Source organism: Leuciscus leuciscus (assembly GCF_965113295.1).
Source record: "Leuciscus leuciscus genome assembly, chromosome: 2".
NCBI classification, from domain to species: domain Eukaryota; kingdom Metazoa; phylum Chordata; class Actinopteri; order Cypriniformes; family Leuciscidae; genus Leuciscus; species Leuciscus leuciscus.
In genome coordinates, this window is record NC_138726.1 from 6,178,196 (window position 1) to 6,192,260 (window position 14,065).

Sequence of the window (14,065 nt, forward strand, 5' to 3'; positions counted from 1 at the left end):
ATAACATCTCTGGCCTGACTAAGAAATTATGTCCAGTGAAAAGTGCATTACATAAGGTCAAAAGACACATTTCATACCAAGGTACGCTTGAGTAATGAATAATAATATAAAAATAATAATAATAATGATGAATGACATATTTCACATTTGGCTCCTGAAAACACTTTTTCTTGAATCTTGATATATCTCAACTCTAAAACTGTATATGTACAGTATCATACAGTAAATGTACCATAAATACCAAATTACATCACTGTTTTAGGGTCTCAGTTTCGGTACGGTTCAGTATGTGCAATGTTCAGGGGAAAAAGTACTACTGTCAAATAAAAAGAAAATAAGAACAAATAGTCAAACTACAAGCTCAAATACATGCAAAAGATAAACAGTGTTTTTCATGTTTTTCAGGTATCTAACAGTAGTTCTCTTACGAGAGGTCTCTCGTACTGCGTAAGATATCTTACGCTAGGGGAAAATCCTTTTCCGCGAGATATTGAAGCCAAAAATTATCCTTAATTTTGTAATAATGCAAAACGCGTTGCAGCAGCAATGCAGACATAGGCGAGACAGCTCGCGCGCCTATTGGCTGCTCTGCGGCAACTGCAGCAGCCTATCGAGCGAGGCCTGGCGTGACGTCAGACCCAATCAGGGCACTTTGCGCCCGCTGCGTCACGTCCCGCCGAAATGGGCGTGGTCTAGGCCTATAAATATCGCTCGCAGGCAGCTATTATCTGATTTTTCATCCTTCAAGCGAAGCACACGCATCGCTGGAGCTGGATTAGAAGCCGCGCCGTCGAGAGAGAGCACCTTCAGCGGGACGAGTCACTGAAGTCGCTGGCCGCGCCGCCTTCCTGCCTTCCTGCTGCGCTTTCCGGCGCTTATATCCTTCTCTTTTATTTGCACTGTATTTCTGTGTGTGTGTGTCGCCGCCGCAACACACATTTCTAAAAGAGCTAGCGTCTTTTTAAAGATGCCTTCCTGCGGCTCGTGCAGAGCCACACTCAGCGACGGGGACCGCCACGTGATCTGCGTTTCCTGCCTGGGTGAGGAACATGCAGCTCTCGCGCTCGCTGACGGCGGATGCCCTCACTGCGAGCTGATGGCAATGGCGACTCTGAGGACTCGCCTAGCCGTCTTCACCGAGACTGCTCCCCCGCCCGCCGCGGCGTCGCGCCGTAAAAAGCGCCGTGCCCAGCGGGCCCCGGAACCCTCCCTCAGCCGCCAAAGCTCGCCGGTTCGCCCGCTTGCTTCCCCGGCTTCTTCTGTTTCGCTTCCTGACGGACAGCGGCCGCCGTCTGCCGCCGCTTCCGTTGATATCGCGGATGAGGAAGCCCTGCTGGGAGAGGATGATTCCTGCTCTATCCTGGCGTCAGGCAGTGAGGATTGGGCGGGCTCTGAGGACCCCGCACCCCCTGCCCGCACTTCGTCAGGCAAGAGAGCTTCCATTGAGACGGAACTCATGCGAGTACTCGCACAGGCCGCGGCGAGCCTCGGCCTCGAGTGGTCTTCGCCTGAGCAGCCCGCTCACAACCGGCTGGATGGATTTTTCCTGCCTGGGGAGCGCGCTTCGCCTGCATCCAGACCGGCGCCTTTTCTTCCTGAGTTACACGAAGAAGTCGCCAAGTCCTGGAGCGCCCCCTATTCTGCTAGAGTGCGTCCTGCTGTTTCTTTGGCATTCTCCGCCGTTGACGATGCCAAGAACAGAGGATACCTCTCGCTGCCGCCGGTTGAAGAGGCGATAGCGGCCCACTTATGCCCGCCCTCCGCTGGACGGCGCGCTAAGCCGGCCCTACCCTCTAAAGCTTGCCGCACGACGTCGAGCTTGCTCCACCGCGCTTTCTCCGCCGCCGGGCAAGCTGCGTCAGCGTTGCACACCATGGCAACGCTCCAGATCTTCCAGGCCGATCTCCTCCGTAAGCTGGATGAGGAAGGACCTGACGCGATCTGTGTGCCGGACTTAAGGAGTGCCACGGACCTCGCTCTTCGTGCTACTAAGTCCGCAGCGCAAGCCATTGGACGGACTATGGCTTCTCTCACCGTGTCTGAGAGACATCTCTGGCTGACGCTCTCGGAAATGGCCGAGTCTGAACGCACCGCGTTCCTCGACGCCCCGCTTTCCGCCACAGGCCTCTTTGGATCCTCCGTCAAAGATTTCGCGGAGAGATTCGCAGAGGTACAGAAAGCGTCTCAGGCTATGAAGCACTTCCTCCCGAAGCGCTCCAGCTCTGCAGCAGGCCGTGCGAAACCGTCTGCTCAGAGCTCACAGCCACAGCCACCGTCCACTGCCTCCACTTCACAGCGCCGCCAGGCCAGAAGCGCGAGACCGCGCTCCCGCTCATCCGGTCGCCGCCCCGCAGGACGCGGCTCGCGACCTAGGATCACGGTGAAGCCCGAGGCCCCGAAGTCGTCCTAGCACAGCTAGGAAAACGACGGTGTTCCAGTCCCGCTGCGGCCGGACTCACACCAAAGCTATTCGCTCGTCCAGTTCCAGAAAATGTGACTGTTCCAGTGTTTTCTGCAGCCAACAAGTCGGTTCTGTCACCCGCTTGCCTGCACACAAATGCCGTTTTCACGGCTACCCAGATAAATCCCCAAAAGAGTGTATTTTCTGGTGTCCCGGCCACGGCCGATGGTGTTTCGTGTGTAGTAAGAATGCCCACTGCCCAGTGCCCATCCCTACACATAAGCACAGCCTGTCACACAGGGCTCGCGCACATAAAACCGACTCAGATCGGTTGCGCTTCAAACATGGTGAACGTGCCCACTACCCAGTGCCCACTAACACCACGTTATGCATGTCTCACGGTTTCTGTAAAAACGAAACCAACGTGCACTCGCTTCACGCAAGCGAACGATGCTTTCGGTGTGATAAATGTGCCCGCTGTCCCGCGCCCACATCCACACATAGACATGACAGTTCCCACGGGAACCGCCCAGCCCTCCCCCTCGCGGCTAACCACCGTAGAGGAGTCGAGCGCGGGCAATCTGCCCGCTGTCATCAGCGCGCCCCATGCCTCAAATGTCACGAGCGACACGCTTGTGTTACAGCACACCGAAGCTTCTCCATCGCTGAGCGAGCGGAGCGCGCTTCGTATTCGACCCCTAGCTATCCATGCAGACGCATGGGCAAAGCTACCCGGGGTTTCGAAGTGGGTGCTGAACATTATAGAAAGAGGCTATTCGCTGCAGTTTCGCCGACGCCCTCGCCGCTATGTGGCGCGCGTCGAGACCACGGTAAAAACAGAAGTAGCACATCTACTTCGAGCCGAAGTGACGAAACTATTGAGCAAAGGGGCCATAGAACCTCTCTCTCAAGATCAGAGCGAGGGAGGGCTATACAGCAGATACTTCCTGGTACCGAAAAAAGACGGGGGTCTCAGACCCATACTAGATCTAAGGCAACTGAACAAAGTGCTTGTGAAGCGACAGTTCAGGATGCTCACGACCAGGCAAATCCTTGTGCAGATTCGCCAAGGAGATTGGTTTGTGTCAATAGATCTGAAGGACGCGTATTTTCAAATACAGATAGCGTCACGTCACAGGCGATATTTGAGATTCGCCTTCGAGGGCCAGGCATATCAGTACACAGTCCTGCCGTTCGGTTTGTCCCTAGCACCCCGTACATTTACGAAGTGCATGGACGCGGCGCTCGCACCCCTCAGAATGAGAGGCATGCGAGTGCTGAACTATTTGGACGATTGGCTGATTCTAGCGCAATCTCGCGCAGTGCTCATAGAACACACGACCATTTTACTCGATCACCTCGAGGATTTGGGTCTGAGTGTCAATTGGGCGAAGAGCTCCCTGTCACCCAGTCAGAAAATCTCTTTCCTGGGCACAGAACTGGACTCACTATCCATGATAGCGCGACTATCACAACAGCGCGCGGTAGACATTCGACGCACAGCGAACTCTTTTCGCTGCGGCGCGTCTGTCCCGCTCAAAAGATTTCAGAAGATGCTAGGTCTCATGGCCTCAGCATCGTCAGTGCTCCAGCTGGGTCTGCTACGCATGCGCCCGCTGCAGTTTTGGCTGAAAGCGCGAGTCCCACGCGAAGCGTGGGCACCCGGTTTGCTTCGCCTCAGGGTCAATCAGAAATGCGTTACAGCTCTGAAACCCTGGAAAGCGAACGACTGGTACCAATCAGGTGTAAGCCTGGGGACTTCCTCGAGGGTGAAAGTGGTGTCCACGGACGCGTCCACCTCGGGATGGGGAGCGCTGCTCGAGGGCAGACCGTTCTTCGGCCAGTGGTCAGAACGGGAGAAGCTCCTGCACATAAACTGCCTCGAAATGTTGGCAGTAGACAACGCGCTGACGCGTTTTTGTCCCCAAATAAAAGGTCACCACGTCTTGGTCCGTTCGGACAACATGTCTGTGGTGTCCTACATAAATCGCCAGGGCGGCATCAGATCCGAGAAACTGTACAGGCTGGCAGAACGCCTCCTGGTATGGGCTCAGTGCAACCTGCGCTCGCTCAGAGCAGCGCACGTGCCAGGGATCATGAATATAGGACCAGACAGACTGTCCAGGAACAATGTTCCGGCAGGCGAATGGTCCCTACACCCACAGACAGTCCAACTGCTGTGGAAGAAATTCGGCAGAGCGAAAGTGGACCTGTTTGCGTCTCAAGAAAACGCTCACTGTCAAGAATTTTTCTCCAAGAGCAGGAGCGCGCTGTCCCATGTGTGGCCCCGCCGCCCGCTCTATGCTTTCCCCCCCGTCTCTCTCCTGCCTCAGGTGATAGAACGGATCAGGGAAGAAGGATGCTCAGTACTGCTGGTAGCACCGTTCTGGAAAAACCAACCTTGGTTCCCAGCCGTGATGCAGTTAGCAAGTACTGCCCCGTGGCCAGTACCAGTGAGGAGAGATCTCCTCTCACAGGCCCGCGGCTCGATCTGGCATCCTCACCCGGAACTATGGTCCCTTCATGTCTGGGCCATCAACGGGTACATGTTGGACTCCCTAAAGGAGTATTAAACACGATCACGCAGGCTAGAGCTCCGTCTACAAGACGACTCTATTCTTCGAAATGGTCAGTGTTTTCGGGCTGGTGCACAGCCCGTGGTGTGTCACCCACAAACTGTGATGTGACGGAGGTGCTTTCCTTCCTACAAGAGCTGTTGGATGGGGGCAGGGCCCCCTCCACGCTCAAAGTTTATGTGGCGGCTATAGCAGCGTTCTCAGAAACAACGCTTGGTCAGTCAATAGGAAGGAACGATTTAGTCATCCGCTTCCTTAGAGGAGCTAAGAGACTGAATCCTCCCAGACCTCCCTCAGTCCCCGTATGGGACCTTTCTACGGTTCTGGAAGCCATGAAAGGTGCGCCATTTGAGCCTTTACAGTCAATCGATTTGAAACACCTGTCTTTCAAAACGGTGTTTTTGCTGGCTCTCGCTTCAGTGAAGCGCATAGGGGATCTGCACGCGCTCTCTGTGAGCGCGGCGTGCATGGAGTTTGGGCCCAATGACTCTAAAGTTATACTCAAACCTAAGCACGGTTATGTTCCAAAATCCCTCAACACACCGTTTAGGGCGCAGATTATCTCTCTGTCAGCCCTACCGGTCCCTGATGAGGAAAGAGACGCGAGCCTCCTTTGCCCAGTCAGGGCATTACGGGCTTATGTGTCTCGCTCGTCTGTTTTCAGACAGACGGAACAGCTCTTTGTTTCGTTTAGCGGACGTTCTAAGGGACTAGCCGCGTCGAAACAGAGCCTATCCAGATGGATAGTTGATGCTATAGCGCTGGCATACGCCTCCAAGGGCATGCAGTGCCCTTTGGGTGTCAGAGCGCATTCCACGAGAGGCATGGCCTCTTCGTGGGCCTGGTCAAATGGGATTGCCTTGCAAGATATTTGTATGGCGGCAGGCTGGGCCTCCCCGTCTACATTTATAAGGTTTTATAACCTAGAGGTTCCCGCCCTGCAGGCCAGGCTGCTGTCGGTCTAAACTACCAGTATTATCTGACCTGATGCGTTCAGCTCAGAATGCTGCGTTTGCTGAGCACAGCTCAATGTTCGACAGTTTAAAGCTGGGCAAACTGTGTAAGACCCACATTTTTTCCCATCAGTTCAGGCCGTACCCCGGCCTGTCTGTATGATGAAATTCGCGTCCCTTCGACGCTACTTTATGTGGAAAAGTGAGGCTGCACCCCTCCTTCTTCCCGGACTCTCTGTGAGTTCACTGAGTGATTGTGCACTATATGTACCCCGGGCTTTCGCCCTTGGGTCTTTGGTGTCAGATCTCAGCATGCACGGCGTTTTACATTGGGTCCCCTAGCGTAAGATATCTTACGCAGTACGAGAGACCTCTCGTAAGAGAACGTACTCGGTTACTAACGTAACCTCGGTTCTCTCTAGAAGAGGGAACGAGTACTGCGTATCTTGCCGTGCATGCACACGCTCTGGTTGCTTCGATGATGAAAAACCAGATAATAGCTGCCTGCGAGCGATATTTATAGGCCTAGACCACGCCCATTTCGGCGGGACGTGACGCAGCGGGCGCAAAGTGCCCTGATTGGGTCTGGCGTCACGCCAGGCCTCGCTCGATAGGCTGCTGCAGTTGCCGCAGAGCAGCCAATAGGCGCGCGAGCTGTCTCGCCTATGTCTGCATTGCTGCTGCAACGCGTTTTGCATTATTACAAAATTAAGGATAATTTTTGGCTTCAATATCTCGCGGAAAAGGATTTTCCCCTAGCGTAAGATATCTTACGCAGTACTCGTTCCCTCTTCTAGAGAGAACCGAGGTTACGTTAGTAACCGAGTACGTTTTCAGGTACAGACATTGCATATAATCTTCACTGTATAAATTAAATAAAGATAAATCATTATTAAAGTTACAAGCGCTATTCAATCAAGAGAAGTGAGTGATTTACTTGTCTTTTGTTGTTTGATTACCATTAAAAACACACACAGCAGGAATATTAGGCTGCTGTCACTTTAAAGGTGCTCTAAGCGATGTTGGGTGATGTCACTTCTTGTTGACGTTCAATGTATTGTCAAACAGGAGGCTAGCTCGACCCTCCCTCCTCCTCATCTCCTCCCCTCCCCCTCCCTTCCTTCCGTGTTTCCTGAAACAGTCATGAACCATTTAGAAAAACCAAACTGGATTTACCCGCCTGTCCAGCAAAAACAGAGCCACCTGAATGTCAGATTGGAAGCCCTTCTACCGGCGGAGTTCTCGCCACCTTTTGAACGCTTTTCCGATGTAAATTCGGGAATTCTTCTCCTTTTCCCTCTTCTTTGTTATTTGTTCATCGGAACGTCGTCTCTTTGGTCGTGTGTCAGCCATATCAAAATTCAAGAGAATATAGATTTTTAACGTTAGTCATTGTCTAGGACATCTCTCCTCTAGCTAACTTCCCTCTTCATGCTTCTCTCTCCTCCACTCCCCCCTTCATGTGCACGCGCACTAACCCCCCCAACCCCCACCCCCAAATCATTCTTGTCGGGTTATTGGCTGGAACAGTGTTTGTTATGTTTCGTGGTCCAGGCTGGGCCAGTTTGTTTTTCTTGCCGTTTGTGGAGTCTGGGCTGTCTACAGAGACAGCGTTTTTTTTTACAGTGTGTTTAGGGGACAGGCAGCTAGCGGATAGTGAGGAGATGTTTGCTGTATGTGACAAAAAAATGTTTGGCCTAAAAAACGCGTGACATTGCTTAGAGCACCTTTAAGATAAAATGCACGGATTCAGTACACTGATACTGTTGACATGCATTGTCTTTCTCGGCTGTTTACATTCACATAACCTACTATGTTTGCTATACTTGCCAAGACAGGCATGTTGATATAATTTGTGTATGAATTTGGTGTAAATGACTGGTGATATTAGAGCATACGGCACTCGCATTGAACAAAGTTTGGGGAAGCTAGAATCCGTATCCATCGACAGAAATATACATTAGCCGAACTCTGTCTGTCTGTTTTATGTGTTGTTATTTTCAACAAACCATATATTATAGATGTGTATGCAGATTTGAGATGAACCACAGTGCAAGTACGGGAATGGTACGGCTCAATATTTGTTACTGTTACACTTCTAATATATAGGTATTTATACTTTATATATTAGTATTTATACCAAAACATAAATATGAATTAACAGATAGAAGTCAAAACTTACAGTAAGATACAATGTTTTCAGCAGCCAAATGTGAAAGACTACATGATGAAAAACAAAAGGAAAGGAGAATAGTAGCACCTATGAGAATGCTTGTCTTTGTGCTGATCAACTCAGAACTTGAATTAAGTCCTGACTCTCAACTCTATTTCCCTAATTAACATGCCACGGAAGAAGAGGAAGTGTCTTTCCCCCGGGTCTCCATCTCTCTATGTTTCAGTTGTTTATGTGAGTGATCTTATCTGGGTGACAAGCCAACAAGAACCAGCATGATGATGGATGGAGTGCTGCAGTGAGCGAGCGGATGAGTGCAGCACAATGAAGCCCAGGCACAGAACAAGGGAAGTAGAGGAAGGAGGAATGACCTTTCATGATGGTCATCTAAGGCCTTGTCCACACTAATACGTTTTTATTTGAAAACGCATCTTTTTCTCTCCGGTTTGGCCTTCCGTCCACACTGAGACGGCACACTGAAAACGCTGTCCAAAGTGGCTAGATTTGAAAACGCTGTTTTTGTGTTGTAGTGTGGACTGTGAAAACGGAGGTATTGACGTCAGTTTAGTCATGTGACGCAAATTGTACCAATGTTTATACTGGTATTGTGCCTTTTATGTGTTTGCTCACTCTTCATATCACAGTCCTGCAAATATGATAAACATGAGAGCAGTTGTGTTTTAGACCAACAACATTCGTATCAGTGATGGCGAGATATTTAGCTAAATAAAATGATCCTGCCAGAAGAATTACGCGATAACTTTATTATGTATTTTTTCTTCTGTATCATCTCAGTGAGCTTTTGTGATGTTTCACACATGCGCAGTATAAGGTGAATTTAGCGTTTTCAGGCGTTTTTCTAAATTTTCTCATCCACACTGAAACATCAGGAAAACTCCTAAAAAAACGCTAGTGTGAACGGAGAGTTTTTAAACGAAAACGCCGCTTTCAAATTTATCCAGATTAATGTAGACGTAGCCTAAAGCCCTATTCAGACGGGATTAACTTTACAAGGGTAGATGGAGTAATGTCATTTTACCACAGGACGTCTGTAGTATTAATGGCCAATTCGCACGGGATAAGATATCTCAGTAAAACTAGCAGAAGTGGGAGGAGTAACTCGATTTGTGCATCGCCGTCACATGTGTGTATTACGTTGCTTCCTGATATCACGTGCACAAACACATATAACCTATATTTATAAAACAGTTATGTCCGATCGAACGATGTATTAATTAACTTCAGATTGGATTGTGTTGGTAATGGGCACTTACCTAACGCTAAAAGATGTTTTGTGCCTCTAACAAGTGCTTCGATCTTCTTCCTGATTTGAATGGTGTGTGGAAAACACTTGAGTTTTGCCACAGACTCGTCCCAGCGTCTAGAACACAACTGAATGCTTTTTCAAGTGTCCATACTTGAAAAAACGCGGAAAACTACTTTTAAACAGGAAATGACGGAATATTTACGTACATGTTTACAGCGGGTCTATTCGCACGGGATTAGTATCACCTGAGGTAATTTTTCCGGACCTTTTTACTGAAGGTAAAAGTCGCCGTAATCTTTACTGACATTGTCCGTGATGATTACTGAGATGGCGCATTCAGACGGGACTAAAATCACAGAGAAGCTCTGGTAATAATTACTCTACCCCACCTCTCCATGTTAAACTAGTCCCGTCCGAACAGGGCTTAAGTTGGGTGTATCTAGAGTTTTGGAGAGTAGACAATCCGTGGAATCCTTCTATTCTCTGAGCTCAGATCGAATTCTGTGTCCCTAATTCCCCATCTCTAATATCCATTTGGAATCGAGGAAGACATTTGATGGACTCCATATACAGTAAGTCTTCCCAGGACTCTTTTTGGTGCCTGACCCTTGAACACACCCTGAAATTATGGTATGGAGTCCAGATGCTGAGCCCCCTGGTGGGGTCTCCACTGCACAGCTGCAGGACCAGCCGACATCATGGGCCGGGAATGTCTGACTAATCGGAGAACAGGACCACGAGCAGATGTGCTGAGTCTGCTAAGTAATCTAACATATACGTTTGCAAACTTATACAAGTGCACTCCTCCCAACACACATTTTAATAATATATCAGAACGATTTTTATCAGTCTGACATAGCATAAAAGAGTGTCAATTTGTTAAGAGAAGAAACAGATTGATGCTCTGGTCTTACTTTCTCCTCCCTGCTGAAAGGTCTAGCTCAGGGATGTCAAACTGAGTCCACTGTCCTGCACAGTTTAGCAGTTTAAACCAGCTAATCAATGTCTTCAGGATTACTAGAAGCTTCCAGGCTGGTGTTTTGGAGCTACACTATGCAGGACAGTGACCCTCCAGGAACTAAGCTTGACACCCCTGGTCTAGCTTATGTTTTGGATGCTGGTCCTTAAAGTGGAAAGCTGAAGTGCATATAGTAATTTACGTATAAGCACGGAGACGACGGAAAAACACACGGAGAGCAGCAGCTTTAGTTTCTGCTTTGACAGACACAAGACCAGCCGAACACTGTGAGTGTGTGTTAGAAATCAGGAATGGAGAAAGAACATTGTGCTTGGTAAGTTTTTTCATCTTCAAACCAATCTTGGGTCTTCAAAGTTTAAATCCCGTCTGGCTAGAGCTTTTCCCATTATGTTCCCGCATTAGATCAGTGGATGGAGAGAAGACAGTCTTTAGTGGCTGTTTGAACACATTCGACCACATGAGCGTTTACACTACGAAAGCAATCCGGTCGAATGTATTTTCCACTGCCTCTGGAAGTGGTTGAAAGTGGACGAGCTCAAACCGCTTTAGACCCTGTTTACACCTGTATTTAGCGTCGTCCACTTGTGATCCGATCGACCAAAACACATCTTAACACCAGGTGTAAACAGAGCCTAGGATGGAAACACATTTAACAAATACATTCCTGGATGCGCAACAAAAATCTCACGTGACTTTTCCTCAAAAGAGGATGTGAATGGATAACTGGACTAACCAGTGGACGGACCAATCTCATTACACAGCATCTAAAATATTTCTGAAACGCCTGAGTCAAAGTCTGTCATCAAAGTGGTTCAGTATTACCTCCCAGAACTGTCTGTCTGTTCCCAAACATCAGGCATCCACCTCTGAACACAACAGCTGAGGCATTTAGTTTTAATTATGTAGGTTTGAATTGCAACTTTGTACGGAAACGGGTGATGATTTACCTTGGATACGAGCAAGAGTGAGTGTAAAGTGTAAGGGCCAGTTCACACAAAACACATAAAAATGCAAGATGCAGGTCAGTGGAACGCAAAAAGCGCAAGATCTAGAGACACGTTTTTAAAGGGATACTCCAAATACTAAATACCAATACTTAAAAAGGATAACTATAATGTATGGCGGAATAGCACTTTCAGGAGTACTTCGACTCGGCGCAGTAAAAAGTCAAGCCTGATCCTCTTCCCACTAGAAGTGAGAAGAGGATCAGGCGTGACTTTTTACTGCGCCGATTCGAAGTTCTCCCGAAAGTGCTATTCCGCCATACATTATAGTTATCCTTTTTAACCCGCTTAGAAAAGTGCCACGTTTTATTTTGTGTCACCATACTTGGTCGTGTAACTACTCGTGTAACTGTTTTAAATAGGGAAAACGTTGATGTGTTTGGTCACTTCTAAATGTATTGCTGTTAGATACCATTGAATATACTGGGCTAAGCTAAGTGCTATCAAAGTGTCACCGCGCGCCAGAGCGATTAAGTGCACGCACTGAGATGAGAGAGGTATGTATCAACTCGTCTTACTTAAGGGAATAACATAGTTTAATATGAAAAAACGGTGGAGTATCCCTTTAAAAAGTGGAAGTTCTTTTAACTTGAGTGCATTGTTTTTAGAACACCGTCGCATGAGAGACGCTGCAAAACTGTCTTTTACCATATTATAAAGTTAATTTCCAGGTCATGGTTGACTTGAAATATGACCATGGTTGTCAGAGTATGACTTTTACCAACAAAATTTTATCCACATTTTGGCCTGTTTTTTCCCAAGCCCTTCTAATGATTTTAACATCAGCGTCTGTCTATCCAGCAGGGAAGGCAGAAAGACACCTGTGCTGTTTACAGGCGGCTCGACGCCCTGCAGTGAGGTAAACAAAGCATTTACTTACAATGGGTTGAGTACTCACAGATGTGAACACCCAAGGCAAGGCAAGTATCACTATCACTATTCCCAATATTTAGGATTAGAGGGAGAGAGAAGTCTTAAAGAGATAGCTCACCAAAAAAAATAGAAGAAAATTCAGTCATCAATTACTTACCCTCATGTCGTTTCAAACCCTTAAGACTTTCATTCATCTTCGAAACACAAATGAATATATTTTAATGCCACGCCATTGAAAGTCTGCTATCCCAAAACTGTTCAAAATGTTCTTAAAGAGATTGTAAAATAAAGAGATTGTAAAATCCAGATGAATCAAGCGGTTTAATCCAATTCTTCTGAAGAGACACGATCGCTTTATATGACGAACAGATTTAATTTAGGCTTTTATACACTGATCCACAAACATATAGATAACTCAAATATGTTTAAAGCTCAGTTGTACTCGCTTGATGCACAAGCTCAAACATCACTGGTTCTTGCAAGTCTTAAAACTCAAGAATGCTTGAGTTTACGTTTACTAAATTTGAGTGCTCAATGTACGCTCAATGCACCAGACTTACAATGTACGCATGCTAAATAACAATAAAAGCTGAATAATTCCATAGACTTACATTGAAAAAAAAGTGTCATACAAAACCACATTTTAGTTGCTCTTTGTTTGCAAGTTATTAGGCCAGTTTTCTATGTTTCTTAGCATGTTTTATATTTCTAATGCATAGTGAGATGTACTAGAGTACACGGAGATTGTGGTGTTTTATAGTGTGGAGTCAGCATGACTGAACAGACACTGCAGGTATCCTGTCTGATTTGGCAATAAGAAAGCTTTTGGTTCTTAAACACATGTCTTTTGATTCACACAATATGGCCTTTTGCTGATCTGATTCCATAAAGGATAAGAGCAGTCTATTAAAGTTTTTTCTTTCTTTTGAAAATGCAGACCGATCAAAAGGTTCTGTCTCTCAGGGCTATCTAGCTCCACGCTATAGTCATAAAGAGCGATCACATAAATCAAGACCATTTGTGAATATAATCTCTGAGTGCTTTGCATCTGCATCAATGGAGATGGAAATTCTATAAGCCCCAATGCACATGAAAATGTATGTGTGTGTTCGCAATGAAACATGCTTACTAGCATACTATTTAGTCAAGTCACAAGTCACGCGTTATACAACACTGTAAAAAATTATCGTGATTTTAACAGTAAAAGACTGTAAAAATGCTACAGTGAAAAACTGTTAATTGGTTAACAGAAAGTGTCCTTACTATATAGGGTAAATAACTGTGATAGATCTAATGGTATATTTAATGTAATTTTGCTGTAAAATACCGTTATTGTAGTCATTGTATAATTTACAGTGAAAAACCGTAATTTGACATTCCCACAATTCCCTGCGTGACACTTCACATTTGATGTATTTTTGTTGAAATAACTGTTTCGTCATAGTTTTCTTAGTTTTTTTTTTCTAATCAGTTATGTACATTAGGGTTTTATGTTACATTTAATGTTGTTAAATTAATGTTTATTGTATTTTTTAAATTTCATGCGTGTTATCATGATGGTGTTTAATGTTTGTGTGAATGACACACTGTAAAACGTGATAATTTAAGTTGAGAAAACTTAATTTCTTTAGGTGTTACCAATTGAAGTAATTTTCAAATAAGTTGATCCAACTGTTCACTTTTTACAGTGTCTGTGCAGTGTGCAGCTTATATATATATATATATATATATATATATATATATATATATATATATATATATATATATATATATATATATATATATATGAAGAGTTCAGATGCAAAAGCCTCTAAATGCCATCTGAAATTTTCTTATAGA